Source organism: Cyanistes caeruleus, chromosome 4 (genome assembly GCF_971803275.1).
Source record: "Cyanistes caeruleus chromosome 4, bCyaCae1.hap1.1, whole genome shotgun sequence".
Lineage (NCBI taxonomy): Eukaryota > Metazoa > Chordata > Aves > Passeriformes > Paridae > Cyanistes > Cyanistes caeruleus.
The window spans coordinates 45,699,393-45,716,174 of record NC_141704.1 but is presented as its reverse complement, the minus strand read 5'-3'; the positions used below and the strand labels follow the sequence as shown (position 1 = coordinate 45,716,174).

General features: G+C 38.6%; 1 long non-coding RNA gene across 4 annotated transcripts; it reads right to left on the bottom strand.

The window, feature by feature from the left end:
- Positions 1-439: 439 nt before the first annotated feature.
- On the bottom strand, positions 440-16,567 carry LOC111932944 (uncharacterized). Of its 4 annotated transcripts, none has more exons than XR_015285508.1 (6): positions 16,364-16,567; positions 15,804-16,242; positions 9,497-9,570; positions 8,086-8,214; positions 7,458-7,913; positions 440-4,349 (listed from the first exon to the last, which is right to left on the bottom strand). It is a non-coding gene; the product is annotated as an uncharacterized LOC111932944 (long non-coding RNA). The 4 variants fall into 4 exon arrangements; XR_015285509.1 differs by lacking the exon at positions 440-4,349 and adding an exon at positions 10,566-10,827 and having other exon boundaries at positions 4,356-7,913; XR_015285510.1 differs by lacking the exon at positions 440-4,349 and adding an exon at positions 13,376-13,500 and having other exon boundaries at positions 4,356-7,913; positions 16,364-16,558.
- Between the last annotated feature and the right edge of the window lie 215 nt (positions 16,568-16,782).

The following is a 16,782-nucleotide window of genomic DNA, read 5'->3' as shown; positions in this document are numbered from 1 at the left end:
GTGTGTTGAATTATCAGTGTTTTCAAAAAGTTCATGCTTCATTTACATAATAGTAGATAATCAGATTTCTGTTCAAATATTATATGGAGAATCCTACTTAAGCACATAGGTGTATAGATGGCATTCTCATGACAAAATCAAAACTGGTTTGAGATCATGGAAATCTCTTCCATTCAGACATTCAAGTAGACAAACAGCAATGCAATAGTTTTTTTCAAAAATTGGAGCCTTTCAGATGATTTTGAAGTGCTGTGTCTATCACATCATATTTCTGTAACAGGGATAATATTGATTTAAGTAATTCACTGTATTATAAGTGCCAATAAGGTTGCATGATTATTGTGATATGATGTTTCTGCTACTTTAATGGTTAGGCATGTTGTGTTATTGCATTATGTTATATTTGGTCCATAATAGAAACATTCACACAGTTAAGAACTTTGCTAAAAAGAATTTTCTTTTTATTGTCAGAGAAGAAAAGAATCTGAAAGAGTCAGCTATGATAAAAGTCAGATATCAAAGAGATGAGCCTTGTGATTTGACCTCTCCAGATCTTGCATCTGATCAATATAGAACTGTAGCCACTGTCACATTTTATCTTTCACATGAAGAGATGCTGGAGCTGTTTCATAAAAATGATATTAATCCATATTTTGTTTAATACATTCTTTACAGTTTTATTTCCCATTTTCTCTCCAATATAATCTACATCTGTTTGATAAACAGTCTAGTTGAAGAGCTGACAATCATTGCCTCCATTTTTTTCACATATTTGAAATTCATTATTTATATTGAAATTATGCCTATTTTACTCATATTTATTCTGTTCTCTGAAATTACATCTGAAACAGTGATATCTCTGTTTTTTGTGAATTAGCATTTTTATAAAGAAATTATACATGTAGTAACTTTTTTGTTTGCAGAGACCAAATGTTAACAAAATAGAGCATGTCTGTAGCTGATTTTTTAAAGCAAGAATATTTCCACTCAGTTCCCCAGACACAGCCAGATTCTCACCGATGTGTATGAAATACTGTTTCATCTGACTTCAAATGGGAATGGCAAACATTTCAAGCAAGGAATAAAAAGCCTGTTCACCTCCTTTATAGCTTTCATAACCATTTAGTTGGGTGACCTAAAAAACGTTTGAGTGCAGATTATGTGAGGTAGAGCAAGATAGAAAGAGGTAAAGCATCATAGTAGTCACATTTACATGACAGAGAAACCAAACAGTCCTGCAGCTGGATGCAGCTTTGAACATTATTGAACCCTCAGTAAACAAGAAAACAAATAAAAAACCTCACGTGTAATCAGAAGTTATGCCCCCATGCAGTACCTACTACAGAACCATCAAAAGACTTTTATTGCTTCTTTTCTCAGCTTTTCAAATTATTCCTGCTACATCAAGCCACATTTGACTCCTGTAAAATTTTGCACTTAACAGCTGCAAACACTTCAAGCAAACTGAAAAGATTTGACTAAGAAGGAACCCTAGAATACATGTGATAGGTCTTGGATTTCTTTTCTATTAGTTTCTGTTACTGGCAGCATTTATGTGAAAACAGATTTGTTTCCTTGTTTGTTTGTTTTGTGACTTGCACACAACTGATGATTGCAGAAAGCCTGGAGTTGTTCACAATTTGATGATGCTCAAGCTATGCTTCCAGCACATGGCTTCATCGAGGCTAGGGGCAGGCTGGAAACTGAACCTAGATCTGCATCTGAGGCATCTCTCTTGGCATCACCTTCAGTTATCATCCCTCCATCAGAGGAATATGAATAATGGATAGTCATGCCCAAATCTAGCAATCTGAAATGTACATTGCTTTTGAAATAATAAAGTGTTAATTGAAGTAACCCATACCTGCCATAAAGGCAGGTCCTTTCTCTTCCTTTTCTAACCTTCTGCTGCTTAGATGTCAAAGTTGCAGCTAGCTTATAGCTGCCAAATGAATCTGGCATATAATATAGGACCCCCAAGTTCAACCAGCCTAGAAGTAAAACAAGACCCCAGATGGGGCAGGGATGGGTTAAATTCAAACCCAAGTAGGGACCTCGGCCAATCTTGTTCAATGCAGAAAGCAGACATATCACTGGTCAGGGAGCTGGGGCAGTGTTAAGACCCACACCTACTAGTTGTCTGAGCCCGGGAGTTTCAAACACCCAAAAAAAGGGAGCTTCCATAATAAACCATGGTTGTTGTCTCTTGGATCTCCAAGAGCTCATGTCATTCCTGTCTCAAGCCAATGACCTCATGTAACACTTACACATCACTGTGGCAGATCCTGCAGGCAAAATATGGCTTCTATAAAGCACAAAGCACAAGTGACTCTGTTTGGCTACTGCCATATTTGGATGAAAAATACTTAATTTACCTTTGGTCATCTTTCAAATGATTTCATATTTTCCCTGAACCACATTCAGTCATCCCATCTGGGAAGCAGGATCTGGATTCTATGCTGGAAATAACAAGCTCAGAAAACTCCATCTGAGAAGTTATCCTACATGAGATTACAAAACTAAACATTTTTGTTTGCTTCATCCAGAACATTTTTAATTCAAATGGATTGCATATACTGGTATATTATGGCCAGAAGCTGACAGTACTCAGCTGAGTATCCCCCTGCCTACAGAAGAGGATCTGCCTGACCAGGGACTGATAGATTCTCCAAGGGAAGAGTTGTCACATTCCTTTTCCAGAAAGCCTAACAGAGGAATAGAGACTAAGCTTGTTAAGACTTTTGAAATTGTATAAATTATTAGCATTATTAATGCATTTACATATACTGAAATATCCTGACATCTAATCCCTTTCTAGAACATATGCACAGTATGAAATATTTTTTTTCCTTCCAAATAAAATAAAATTAAGAAAAAAAAGTGTCATTAATACCACTGTATTGTCAAATCAGAGAAGCTCTGAGGATAAAATACAGGTTTCCAGGCTGTTCTCTGTAGAGTATTTGTTTCCAGCACAAGCAGCTACACACCCATATGTCTCCTGGTCTCTCAGTCCTCACCTATAAACACAATCTATTTAATCTCCTCCTCCTCCCTTCAGTATCTCTCAGTAATTTCACAGAAGAAGTAATGGGAGTTCCCTGTCCAGAAGCAGTTGTCATTGTCCAGCTCCTTCTCCGGCCCTTGCTGCTGTGTGAGAAGGGACAGGGCAACACCCCCAGAGGGGAAGCAGGAAAGAGACAGCAAAGCTGAGGCAGAAAGGGGCAGAAGTACTTTGTTGTTCTCTTCACCAAGGGAGAAAAGTTGCACCTGCAAATCCTGAGGCAGAAACTTTCCCAGCAGAGTGACTGGACAGTGATGAGTTGTCCAGTTATGTTTCCCCCTCCTGGATGGCATTTTATCGATGGCTGTCCAGCAGTCCTGCATCTCTAGATATAAAAGGGAAGGGCAGTGCACAGAAAGGAGTGTGTGACTGGCATGCTGCTGCAGTGATTAATGTGCTCATCCAAGCTGGTGCCTCACCACCTATCCAATTAATCACTGTCCAGTGTTTTAGAAGCCATTAAATTTTGTACGATTTTACTATAGCATGTTGTTACCGTTCGACAGGTTTTCCTTTGGAGTGTGATGTCACCAGTTCTGAGTTGCATTCCCTCCTCATTTTATTCCTTTGCTAATAAAACATGTATTGTTATGACTACTGCTGTGGCAGGTGGGTAATTTCAGTTCCTTGCTATGACCTCTCTAAGGATGCCTTCTGGCAAACGCAAAATATGTGGAGAACATTTTATCCTTTATTTTGGTTGTAGTTCCTGGGAGTTTTTTGCTCCCACATGAGAGGTCCAGCTCTAACACACTGAAGGCTGTACCCATCCAGTTGTTGCTGGGAGAGAAGGAGCTGGTGACCAGCATCTTGCTCCTGCCAGAGCTATTTTCTTTATGCATGAGAGGAAATGGAGGGCTATGGTCTGATCCTGAAAGAGTCTCAGCATAAGGGAATTCATGTCCATTTCTCTATCTGACTGTGAAGAACATATGATTGAGGTGGACAGAAGGATCCCACAAAGCATTTAAATGTGTGAAAGGCTTATAAGGCACTATAATCTAGAGTTATAACTAAACTTCATAATCTGACCAACTAATTTTCAGCTTTCCAGAGGACTTTACATAGCTTTTCTCTGACTTCACTTTTCCTTTTCTAAGCTTCTGTAGTTGGCAAGATTCCTACAAAAAAATAAATCTTCAGCTTGATTACTCTTATTAATGATGTCACTCAGGGCATTTTGCAGTCAGAGACTCTTTGTGCTCAGAGAGGTTTTCAGCAGATTTGATAAGAAACACCAGGAAACAAGTCCTATTTTGAGAAGGAAAATGGTCAGTCATTACCCCTGTAGAAGAGAAACAGAAGGTTACTTATGTAAGTGAAGGTTATGAATAAAATAAGTACAGTACTTTAGCTGAGCAACCTTCTAGAAAAGGAGAAAACAAACAATACAGGGTCATAAAAGCAGGAATTAGGAGAACAACCAGGTCAAACATCACCTAGTAGAGGTGACAAGGTTCACAAGACAGGAGGCAGTATACTTCATTTGCAGGTGAGATAAAATGGGAAAGATTTCTTCTCCATCCTCACAGAACTCCACCAGTCTCATGTAAACTTTAAATTCTATTACAACTGTAATATGCATGGGTATGCACATAAATGCATAAATACAAATTTATATGGTGAATACAAACACCTTTCTAGCTTGTAATGCACTTTTAAATGGTAATAGTTAGCCAAGCAGGAGAAAAATATCACTAGCACTGTTGTTGATTCATAGTTTCTCTCCCTAACATGAATGATTGAAGGAGTGGGCCAATGAAGCCTAGACCCATGTTCCTAATCTCAAAGCATTCTGAACAGTAACATTTTCACCATCTCTGGCACCAGAGAATTTGTACTTTCAAGCACAAAGAAATAAATTTTAACTGCAGTATCTTGCCCTTGGGGTGCATAATTGACAAAATGAAGTTAGTGCTTTACAAACGTATGTTGTAATTTAGAGTCAAAATGTCAAACAAAATTTCTTATGGCTGAAAGTAAGTCTTTTTTCTCTTGTACTGAAGGTAAAGTTTTCATCATTTTTCTCAAGGATTTAACCTATGTACAAGGCTATCTTCAGTACAGGTAATTGAAACTCATCCCAAAATTTGAACTAGTTGTTACCTAACACTTAGCAAGCTCACCATCAGGCACAGTAAGATTACTGCTCTTTAATAAAAAAAATAGCAAACTATAGATAAAGATAAGAAGAGTTTTGATTTGATCTTCAGATGCCTAGTTGTTGTCATTGTTAAATATCACTAAAAAGATAGCAACTCCCTGATGAGTCATGAGAGATATTTGGTAACAGTAAAAAATAAAAAATTATATTCAGGTAGGAAAAGAGAGATCCAATTCAAAATCCCATGAAATATTTAAATCCAAATGCTCAAAGAATGTGAATTCAAGGTGAAAGTGGTTCTGAAGAGGATAAACAGAGAGTTTGCCATAAAGAAGCACACACAATATATATGAAAAAAGCCAAACAGCTTCTACTCAAATTTAGCAGCATAAAGTCTGAGTGATGAACCTGATTGATTTCTGTATCTAGTCTAGGAGAGAAAAGGGAGAAGAGCAGGAAGGTGAAGGTCTCAAGAACAAAGGTGAAGGTTTTCTTAAGAGCAAATACAAATGTATTGATTATTAATACTTTTGGGCTGGAATTAAAAGGTTTATGAACATCCAAGTACTGAGTTTATAAACTCACCTTCTAATATGGCCAAGAATAGAAAAAAAACTTACCAGTTTTAATATAGACCCTGAGAAAATAATCAACAAGTTTAATGTTGCCATCCTTCATTTCTCAGGGTCTGGACTAGACAGTGAAGGCCAAATCTTCTGGGTTTGTAAAACCTAAAAGTAACCTTTCTTTTTTCTACACTCCTCCTCCTCAAACTTCTGGCACACAAGGGTTCAAATCAAATCTTTAATTTTAGAGCAATCTTTGTAACACTTCATATTCTTTGTCCAAGTGTGGTTTTCCTACACAGGCCAGTATTTTCAGAGAGAATGCATCAAGTCTCATTTGAAGGCAGCTTAAAGAAGGTACATGGTGGCTGGAACACAGGCTTGCCTTACATTAACCCCCAGTTAAATAGAAACATAGCAGACTTCCCAGTAGGACATGTGACCCCGTGGGAGACCCACACAGATCATGCTGTTGGTGAAGGACTGCACCTCATAGAGGAATGACCCACATTGCAGCTGTTTATGGAGATCTGTTGTCTGTGAGATGGGTTCAGACTGGAGAAGTTCACTAAGAACTGTTCTCATGGGAGGGAAGTCCACTGAAGCAGAGAAAAGACTTTCCCCAAGCAGCAGCAGAAATTGTACGTGATGAATAGACCATAATTCCCATTGCCTTCTGCCCGTACTGCTGGCAGGGGGAAGGTAGAGCTGGAAAGGAGGGAGGGGTGGGGGAAAGATTTTTTAAGATCTGGTTTTACTTCTCATTATCTTGCTCTGATCTTGTAAGCAATAAATCCAGTCAATATCTCAAATTTGAGCTTGTTTTGCCCATGGCGGTATTTGGAGAGTCATCTCTCCTAGTCCTTACTGCAACCCATGAACAATTTGTTATTTTCTCTCTCTCCTGTCCAGCTGTTGAGGAGAGTGATAGATAGGTTCTGGTGGCTGCCTGGGATTCAGCAGTCAGGATCACGCCACTACGCTTTGTCTCTGAAGAAAAGGAAGATAACTGCTATGAAATGTTATGCAACCCATGCAAATGCTGTGTCTGGAAAGAAAGAAGCAGGAAGTCAGTAAAACTGAAATCAAAAGAGATACAGCTGTGGACTCCACTGAAATTAAACTTCTTTTTTTGGATTCATTACTTCATCTGCAACAGCCCTTAGAACCAATGAACTGCCATTTTATTCCAGATACAAGCATCAGCCACCATGAGAGGAGGGCTCTAGCTCTAGTCTTATTTGCCAGCATGAAACTTTCTGGATTAGTCAAATTCGTCTCTGAAGAGAAGAAACCTCCAGGCAGAAAGGAATTTCTGTAGTTCCTATTATTCCAATTTCTGTGCACTTTTAGTAATTAGTGCTTGCATACATCACAGCTTTCCATGAGAAGAAAGGGTACAAGTTTGCCTCTCCTAACACTTTAATTTTTAGACACTTTGGACAGGGAAGCATCTGAGAGAATATGGTCACCACAAGAATACCCCTTCATGGAAAAGAGGTTGGCAGAACATTGCTGGAAACATGACTGGATTATGTACATACCTAAAAATACTTGATACCTCACTGAGACATCCTGGGAAATTTCAGAGTAATTTAGTTTGAAGAAAACATTAAAGGATTGTATACAGAGATACGGATGTCCACAGATACAAATAAAGTTTAAACACCTCCATGTTCTGCCAGCCTAGCTCAGTTGCAGGTGAAAACTAGGGTGACATTACCTTGTTTTAAAAGTACACAGCCAAGATTTGAACATATAGCCAGCCTCTGGTTTGCTTGAGTTGGTGCTTATTCCAATTCTTTTTGAAGTCATTGCAAATCTTTCTGTTGACATGAACAGATGAATCAGACTGCTTGCCACTTAAGTGAATCACAGATGGAAACAATAGCACCTGTATAATTTTTATGACAACCTTTTATAAAATTAGTCCATTCTAGATAGCAGAACACTGATGTGATGTACTGCTGAGGCAGTGCTATTTCTGTCTGAAAGTGGCTGAGCTGGTTTTGTGTATATGAAGTTACATTTACTTGAACTCATTCCTCCAGTGATACCTGTAAGTTCATCAGAGACACAAACTGCAGCATTACAACTTCTATACTAACTGAGGACTTGAGTTTGATTTTCAGCTGAAGCTCCTTGGAAGAGTCAAAAATCTGTATCACGTCTTGGGTCCCTGTAGGACAGAAGCAAAATTTACAGTAACAGACACAGTCAAACATATGAAGCTTTAAAATATTCCAGCACTTACTGAGAAAATGCAAACTAACTGAAAATATAAATAGGAACTTGGCAGGTTTTTTTATTTCCCCAAAGTACTCTAACATGACACAAGGAACAAGACTGACCGCATGTCCTGACAGCATCTTTGGGTGCTCCTACACCCTACTGTTGGAGTCCATTTCTGGCCACTCTGGTCATGGAGCACCTCAGCAGACAGCACTCCTGAAACTTGACATCATGGTACACCCTATGCCCTGGTAATCGCAATAAGTAAATAATATTGTGATTTCAGAAAGGATGTTGTAATTGTTGATAAAGTAACAATATAATCACAGCTAAAATATATTCAAATACTAAGAAGTGCAAACAATTAAAATTATTATTACAATAATGTCCAACAATAAGACTTGAAGTCTCTATTTTATCAGATAATTTAGCACTTCTTTACTGCTCAAAGCTTAGTTCTGTGACTGCAATATCAGCTCTGAGTACTCAGCAGGTTTTGTCTCATACCACAGCTGTGTGAAGGCAAGAAAACAGAAGCAAGAAGCAAGATAGAAAGCACCTGGGCAACATCTTGTGGTGAATCATTTTTCCTTCCCAGCAAGTACAATTTATCGTATTTAAACTCTTGACCCTTGGGACATTATCCTCTCATTGTGCATCCTGAGAAAAATCTGGCTCCACCTTCACTCTAGGACTGTGGTCACAATGCCTTTTACCCTTTCCTTCTCCATGTTAAACACTCCAATTCCTGCTCAGATGGCCTTTACTCCAACTCCCAAATCATCTTCAAGGCCCTCTGCTGACTCAGTATATCTCCCACACTCAGATGTTGAAATCTTTCCCTTTGTCAGTGGATCAGTGTGATTAACACGATTGAATGCTAAAAAGACATTAAACAGTTCAGCCTTCTTAACATCATCTATTTATAGCTATCCTCTTACAATAAGTAATAGAGATTTTTTTCTGTTTTTGTTTTCCTCTTGATCCTAATATCCTTCTACACCATTTTTTGCTGCAGCCAGTGTCTCTTCCAGGTGAATCATTCAATTAGCTGGGTTATTTTTATGAGTTTGCCTTTTTAGATAGTTGCACTCATCTTTAATATCCACTCCAGTTTAAATTGTTGACTTCAGCCAAATTAGTTTCTTACTGCATTCCCTACATTTTTCTCCATATCCAGAAAGAATCTTTGCCCTTGACTATATGACTAGAGGGTTGCCATGCTTCTTTAACTACTTTCTTCCCTTCAGTCTGTTTCACAAATCACCTTACAAAACTATAGGCTGAGTTAATTACAATCCATTTACCTAAAATCTGCTTGGTTTTAGTAACAGTTATTCTGCAGTCCCACTATGAGAATTGTGAGTAAATGAAACAGATTTTCAGCATAAGACACACACTCTTATGCTGAAAAAATTAAGACCAAAAAGATGAAGTCCATTCATAATAAATAAATAAATAAATGAATAGATGCACAATAATTTAAACAAATAGGTAATCAAGTATAAGGTGAAAGTGAGTCCTACTTACCTCGCTCCCTAGTATCTTGTTCCCTTACTTGAACAGGTAAGTGATAGTAAGCTGCAGCCAGTGACTCAGGCAGCCTAAAGAGACAAGTGAAATATAGAAAATGAACATTTAGCATTCTCAACAAAAAAACTGAGTTTGGGAAAATCACTTTCATTTCTTTGAATTTGGCACTAAAATATCTTTAAAGTCTCAGGTGTCAGAACATTTAATATCAAGCAGGCACCAATTTGAAAATCACAGAGAATTTGAAAGGGCAGAAGAGAAGGGCTAGATTATTGTGCTGGGTTGACCCTATCTGGATACCAAGTGTCCACCAAAGCCTCTCACTCCCTTCCTCATCACAGAAGGGACGAGAAAACATAATGAAAGGCTCATGGATTAAGATAAAGACATGGAGAGTGCACTCATTCGTTACCACCATTAGCAAAACACATTTGCCTTGGGGAAATTAGTTTAGTTTGACAACAATTAGATCAGATTAGGTAATAAGAAATAGAAACAAATTTTAAAAAACACCTTCCTCCCACCCTTTCTTTCTTCCAGAGCTCAACTTTACTCCCAATTTTCTCTCCCTCTTACCCCACCACAGGGCAGAGAAATGAGAATGTGGGATGTGATCAGTCCAACACATGTTGTCCCTGCTGCTCCTTTCTCCCCAGGTTAAAGACTCCTGTCACTCTTCCCCTGCTCTTTCCCACAGGCTGCAGTTCTTCACAAACTGCCCCGGTGATGGCCACTCCTGCAGAGTGAAGTCCATCAGGATCACATTGTCCCTCGAGAGGTCACCAGTCCTGCCAGCAAACCTGCTCCAACACAGGCTCCTCTCTCCACGAGGCCACAGCTCCTGCCAGGAGCCTGCTCAATGCTGGCATCTTACAGGGTCACAATTCCTGTGGGCATCCAGATGCCCCAGGATGGGGTTCTCCACAGGCTGCAGGTGTTTCTCTGTTCCCCCGAGGCCCTCCAGGGGCTGCAGGGTCACAGCTGCCCCACAGTGCGGGCTGCACCGCAGGCTGCAGGGGAATCTCAGCTCTGGTACCTGGAGCACTTCCTTCTACTCCATCCTCACCAACATTGCTGTCTGCAGAGCTGCTTCTCTCACATATTCCCACTCTTCTCTCTGGCTGCTGTTGCACAGGGTTTTTTCCCTTTCCTAAATCTGTTATCCAGGAGGTGTTGCTGCTGTGGATGAAGTGTTCAGCCTTGGACAGGGGCAGATCCATCTTGGAGCAGACTGGCATTGGCTCTGCCAGACGCGTGGGAAGCTGCTAGCAGTTCCACACAGAACCCACTCCGTAACACCCCTGATACCTCAACAGTGCCATGCAAACCTAACACATTTATGTAAAAAAAAACAAAACACTAATAATAAATTTCAATCATGCATTGCTATGTATATTAAACATATCTCTGCATTACTTATAGAAACAGTCTCTGTTACTAACTGTGATGGATTCCTCCTAAAATTACTTCCTTGGTCTAGAAAAAAAAAAATATTCTTGACTGAGGAAAACCAAGAAATTAATAGGAAGTCATACCATTAAAATAGAAAATATGAATATTTTAGAATGAAACTAAAATATTCTAATAAAAATGCATTTAAAGCATAAAAGATTCAAGGTGGAAATTTAGCAAATAGAGTTACTGTATAAGAATAAGCTTGAGGTTTGGAATTAGAATGATCTGAAAACACTGAACACATTAAACATGACCTTTAAGATTCAATTTCGTGTGTAGGAGTGTAAGGCTAATGAAGTAGCTGAAAGATCATATTTGTAAGAAATCTGCTTGCTGGTGGAAGTAATGTTAGTATAGCCAATGCTGTTAACATTCTCCACAGTCAGCGGACTCTAAGGTCTGACATGTTATTTATTTGATAAAGTGTTTTATTCTCAAGCTCCATTTTTTTGTATTTCATTTGTTTTCTTTATGTTTTTCATGATTTCAAGTGCAAAAATTAAAAGGTGACCTTTTGACTAGGCCAAAACCATACACCCAAAACCTGGGGGAGCTTTTGGACTGAGAGAGAAGTTTTTGCATACTGTTGTTGCTCCTACATTGTTGGGAATGCTCTTGTTAGTATACGAACTGCAAGGCTGATATTAAAATAGCTATGTTTGTGAATATGAAAAAAAATGTTTTTCTTTCCATCACTCAGTGTGTTATATACATAATCTTTGCTCTGTAGTGTTTCAAATTTTTTTCTTCTGGCAAATAAGCCTCTGACTCCCACACCCAACAAGCAATTTGCTTCACAAGTGGAACCATATGGTTAAATAATACCCACAATAAAAAGAAACCATTAAAATTTTAAAATCTTATTGTGAAAATTGATATGAAAGTTGATTATTCAGATTGGATTTCACACTTGTTCCTCAATAAATCACTCCTATATTGTTTCCTTTATGTGGAAGGTCAGTAATGGGCAGTAGTCTGAGGGCTGTGCCAGGCTAGGAAGTTTCCTGGTGATGTCCTTGACTCAGGCCTGGACAGTACATTGGGACCTCTGTTCACCTTCAAAGGGAACTGCCTACAGCTATAACCTGTCTTTTCTTTCTCTTGGAAGTGGTTGTAATAAGGGATGTTATATACTCCCTGATCTGACCCCTTATTTCTGCATTGTCCCAGTGAGGGTGTCCAAGGCTTTCATAGCAACTGATGCACATCTGTTTGCATCACATCTATTTTTTTAAGGGGTCCTCAATGCAGCACCAACTTCCTTTTATTCAAACTTTTCTTTCTAGTTTCTCCCCAGAGTCCCTATCTGATCTTTCCATGTTTACACAATTCACTTGAGACTGTGGAGGGGGAGTTTTATCCCTTCCTCTGCCTTTTTGTCCCTCAGCACACAGTATCCTACTTTTTCTTTAGCTCTTAATTGGATTTATGTCTCCTACCTCCCAATTCTACTTTTCATTTGCATCCCTTTCTCCTGGTCTGTTCATCCTTGAATCTCCTGACCCTTCTTAGGGTCCCAAACATGGGCTGCTCTTCCCAAGCTGCTTACCCTAATCTGCTCTCTCTGGTACCCTAGACATTTCCAGCATTTTTATGTTTGTTTGTTTGTTTTTTTAAATCAAAGCTCTCTGTCCTCCTACTTAGAGGGCAGCAGCAGGAGAAGCACAGTGCATTCATGGAGGGGAGGCCACCACAGCCTCCCAGGAGACTGAGAGAGCAGCAACAGACAGGTTGGGTTCAGCCCAGGCAGCTGTGGGGGGGACACACACAGATGGGAGCTGCAGCATCCATACCACCACAGCCACTGCTGAGAACATGAAAGGGGAGATTATTTCAAAGTCCTGAGTATTTGCCAAATGTAGGCAGTTTCTCTCAGGAACAGTGAAATGTTCATCCTTGACAGAACTGGACTTGATCAGTTTTTCAGTTTGTGTGCCAAGCATCAAAGTTCCTTACCACAGAAAATATCTCCCTCTCCCCTTTCTTTCATTTTCAGAAGATGAAAAAAACACCTTAATGTTAAAATTTTATAAACAAAATAAAGCATTCCATCCCCAGAAGCTGGTAAGGAAAGTTCAGCCTTCACAGTCAAAGTTTGGCAAAATTAAAGAAAATGGAAACAGAGACCTGCAAAAGGAAATGTCAAGAAATGTGAATTACGAGTAGTCCTACTAATGTCTCCTGCGCAAAAGAAACCACAGTAATTTCTCTAAATTTCCCCTCAGTTTTGCTTCATGTTATTTTTAGTACTTTTCCTTATGTCCCAAAGACTTAGATATAATAAAAACTCACTTAAGTACAGCTGTCAGTACACTTCTGTCAAGGGAGAGTGTAACAGTGGACCTGGACAAGACCTGAAGCTCTAAAGTAACACTAACTCTTGGATACAGTAGAAATATAAAAAAAAACAGCTGTACAGACCTAAAAGAAGCTAAGTGAAGCTAATTTCTGTTTTCACTTTGCATGTTGTGCTGTTGCCTTAAGGCTGAGTGACTCCTTGCTCCAGACAGGCCGACTGCCTCCAGCCCCATGGTACAATTCATTGCCTGTGAAACACAGGTGTTATTCCTGCAACAGCAGGAAATTTAATTCTGCTGTGGGTTTTATAACAGTTTACAACAGGGATAAATTCAAATGACTGTTTTACAATCCATTCCTATCTTTCTCTTTTTTTTTTTTTTTCTTTTGTCATTATGGAAGCTCTCCACCTTTAATATAGGATTTGCTGCTTCCACAGCCATTGAGCTAACTGTCCAGGCATAAAGAAATACCTTCCCTTTCTTGCTCTTATTCCTAGGATACATTTTTCCTTCTCTAATCTTCCCACACTGTTTTGTTTTTATTTTTCTTTTCTTTACTTCCTCAAGCATTCCCAAATGCCAAAAAAATTGTTGCCTTCTTATAATACTTTTGAAATTTCTTTGCAGTCATTTCCATTGCAATCCCACTGGTGCCCACTCTCTATGCTCACATGATACTTTCAATCAGTGAGCAAATTCTCCAGCTGTGCTGTTTAGCATGATGCAAAACAAGCTGATTAGTAACAGCAGCAACAGAAGTAATTAAAAAAGAAACACAAAATAATTTAAAAGAACCTCCTTGAAAACTGAGTTTTCCCTTAACACTTAAACCTTCTTCCTTTTAGGAAGAAAACCAACATTTTAGAACTAAATGTTTGTCTACATGTATCTGATGAACTCAAAATTCATCTTATGTGTACAAAACACCAGGAAAGTATAATAGTTACTGGATCTACTAAATTCAAGTAGATATGCGATACTATCATTATTATTTATATTTATATTTTTATTAAACCTTTTTTAAAGACAATATCTTATTTAATGAAAAATATTGAGCACTCAATATTCATTTATGAAACTATTTTCATGCGTAGCACATCATAAAGGACTGTAAAACAAAACAGATAAAAATATCAGTGACAGATAAAATAGAACTATACTAAACAATTATTTTGAGCAGACTGAAGCCCACACAAATTATGAAAACAGGATTTTATCAAACATCTTTAATTTAAATGCAGGAGCAGATGTGACCAAACTAAACTCATCAGAAACAACAACCAAAACATCCAGTCTCCAAAATGCAGAATAGGAGAGCAAAATTTTTTTTCCATTTTAAGTGAGCCTGCCAATGTGAAAACACAACAAGAGAAATCAATGGCAATACTTTCTATAAAGATTAGCGAGATTTGGACTGAACACTAAGTGGAAAAATGGGTTGTTAGGAGAAATTCTATAAATTCTCATTAAAAATGTGTATATGTATATATATATATATATATATATGATTTTGTAAAAACAATTCATTCTTTCCAGACACTAAAGATTTAATATCTGGATTCCTCATGATCACGTATTTATTTCCAAAGGTGCTCTGTACTGTATTGTATAGATTGTACAGATACTCTGCACTTTAACTACCCACTCTTGCTGTACTTTCTGAGAAGGGAAGTAAAAGGAATGACAGAATGCAGAGACATAAAATGGAATACACCCTTCAGGGTCCTCTTATAAATGTAGACATGAAAGAATGAATTGAAATATCTCTGGAACAATGGGTAAATCTGAGGTCCTACTTCCTGAAACCCTAATTTCTGCAATGGTTTTCACCAGTAAATGTCTAAATTAAAAAAACTTAACAGAGCAGAGTGGGGTAGTTACCTTCCAGTTGGGTGTTCTAGCTGGAGAGTTTGATCTTCTTTCCCCTGATCTCCTTTTGAGTCTCTGTGACTATATATTTCACACTGCTTTGTATGCAACATCAAGCACCAAACACAAGAAAGCCTGACTGCCTTTTAGCTATTATCCTCTTGTTGAGTTTTGAACAGAGTTTAAATCCCTGTTTGCTGAGTATTTTCCAAAAACAGATCTCCTATTCCCTTGCCAAGTATTTTGGATGTATTTACAAAAACAGATTGGATGGGTCTGGTATGCATTTGGCCTTAATTATCTGTACCCATTATGTGTTAGCATGTTCCCTGACACCTTTTGGCCAAGATTCCTTATGCTTAAGTCTAAAATAATCCAGATGTGTTTTCCAATAGTTAAAATAGGTTGGTTTTCGGTTTTTCCAGAAAAAAAATACGTGATAAAAGAGGTCAGCCAACAATATTCAGGTTATGACATGCCTCATGCTCTTCTGGTCAAATGGCTGTTCTTGGCTATTTTACTAAGTAGTACAGATATAGACAAAATCCCTCCATTATCACAGACAGTTTAACAGAAATAGGCTCTGGCTTCCTAAGCCTATTTCTTAATTCTAGCTTCACAGAGATACTGAATCTTACACAAGTATCTTGGTCCACACTGAGAGAGGATTTTATACATACCTGGGGCTTCCTGTTGGGTATTACAATCCAGACATTTAATTTCTCTTATCTAGTATGTAAGGTATCTGAGCACTTACTCCCACATTTTGAACCCCACTCCCTAAAGAGATGGGTGACAAAGTTTCAGATTTTATATTGCCAAGCTTTCTGAAATGCCCACGTCCCTCTTTAATTCTCAGCCAACGTATGCTGCTAGCTAAGCCTGAGTACGTGTAGCTTTGCTTCATTTCTCATCTGCTGTCATTCCTCCTCTTCTAGGTTAATTCCTTCCACCTCTCATTTCACATGCTAGTAGAAGCAGAATATCATCAGGCAGACATCACTGAGTATTTGTTTTTATCTCTTCAGTGTGGTTGGTTGCTGTTAACAAAATCCTCTCAGGGTAATTTGAGGAATGTCCTTTTACATCACCTTTATGCTCTCATACTCTGGAAATGAACTGTAAGAGAGTAATAAATAAATTCATACAAGATTGCTTTTTTTTTTTCCCTCCCAACAGATTGTGTAACTGCTTGTTTGGCTTGGGGTAGTATATACAAAACACCCCAAGAAATACTTACATAACAGAAAAAGAAGGACATATTCTAAAATCATCTGTTAAGGATAGGGAAAATGTGTAGCTGCCTTGGCCTACTTAGTGAATGTGTACTTCTGCATGTAGGAGCTGAGAAATGATGGGAGCAGGGGTTCTGATATGACAGCCCTATCCCTATCCTGAGCTGACTACCCAGTCTGGGAACCGAGGCCCCCTGCTCGTTAAAGCTGAGCTACCGGCTGAGCTCTGACGGTTATGTGCTGGTGCTCGGCCAAATTAAATCACACCTGTCTTTGCACTAAACCTTCTTGCTCTACAGATCACCTTGCAGAGGAAACCTGTCATTTTCAGCACTTGCCTGTCTCCTAAATATTTGTGCCAACTGCTGTGCTTCCAGCTTCCTTCAAAGTCTCACAGGACCCCGTGACCCCATCTGGGTCATTG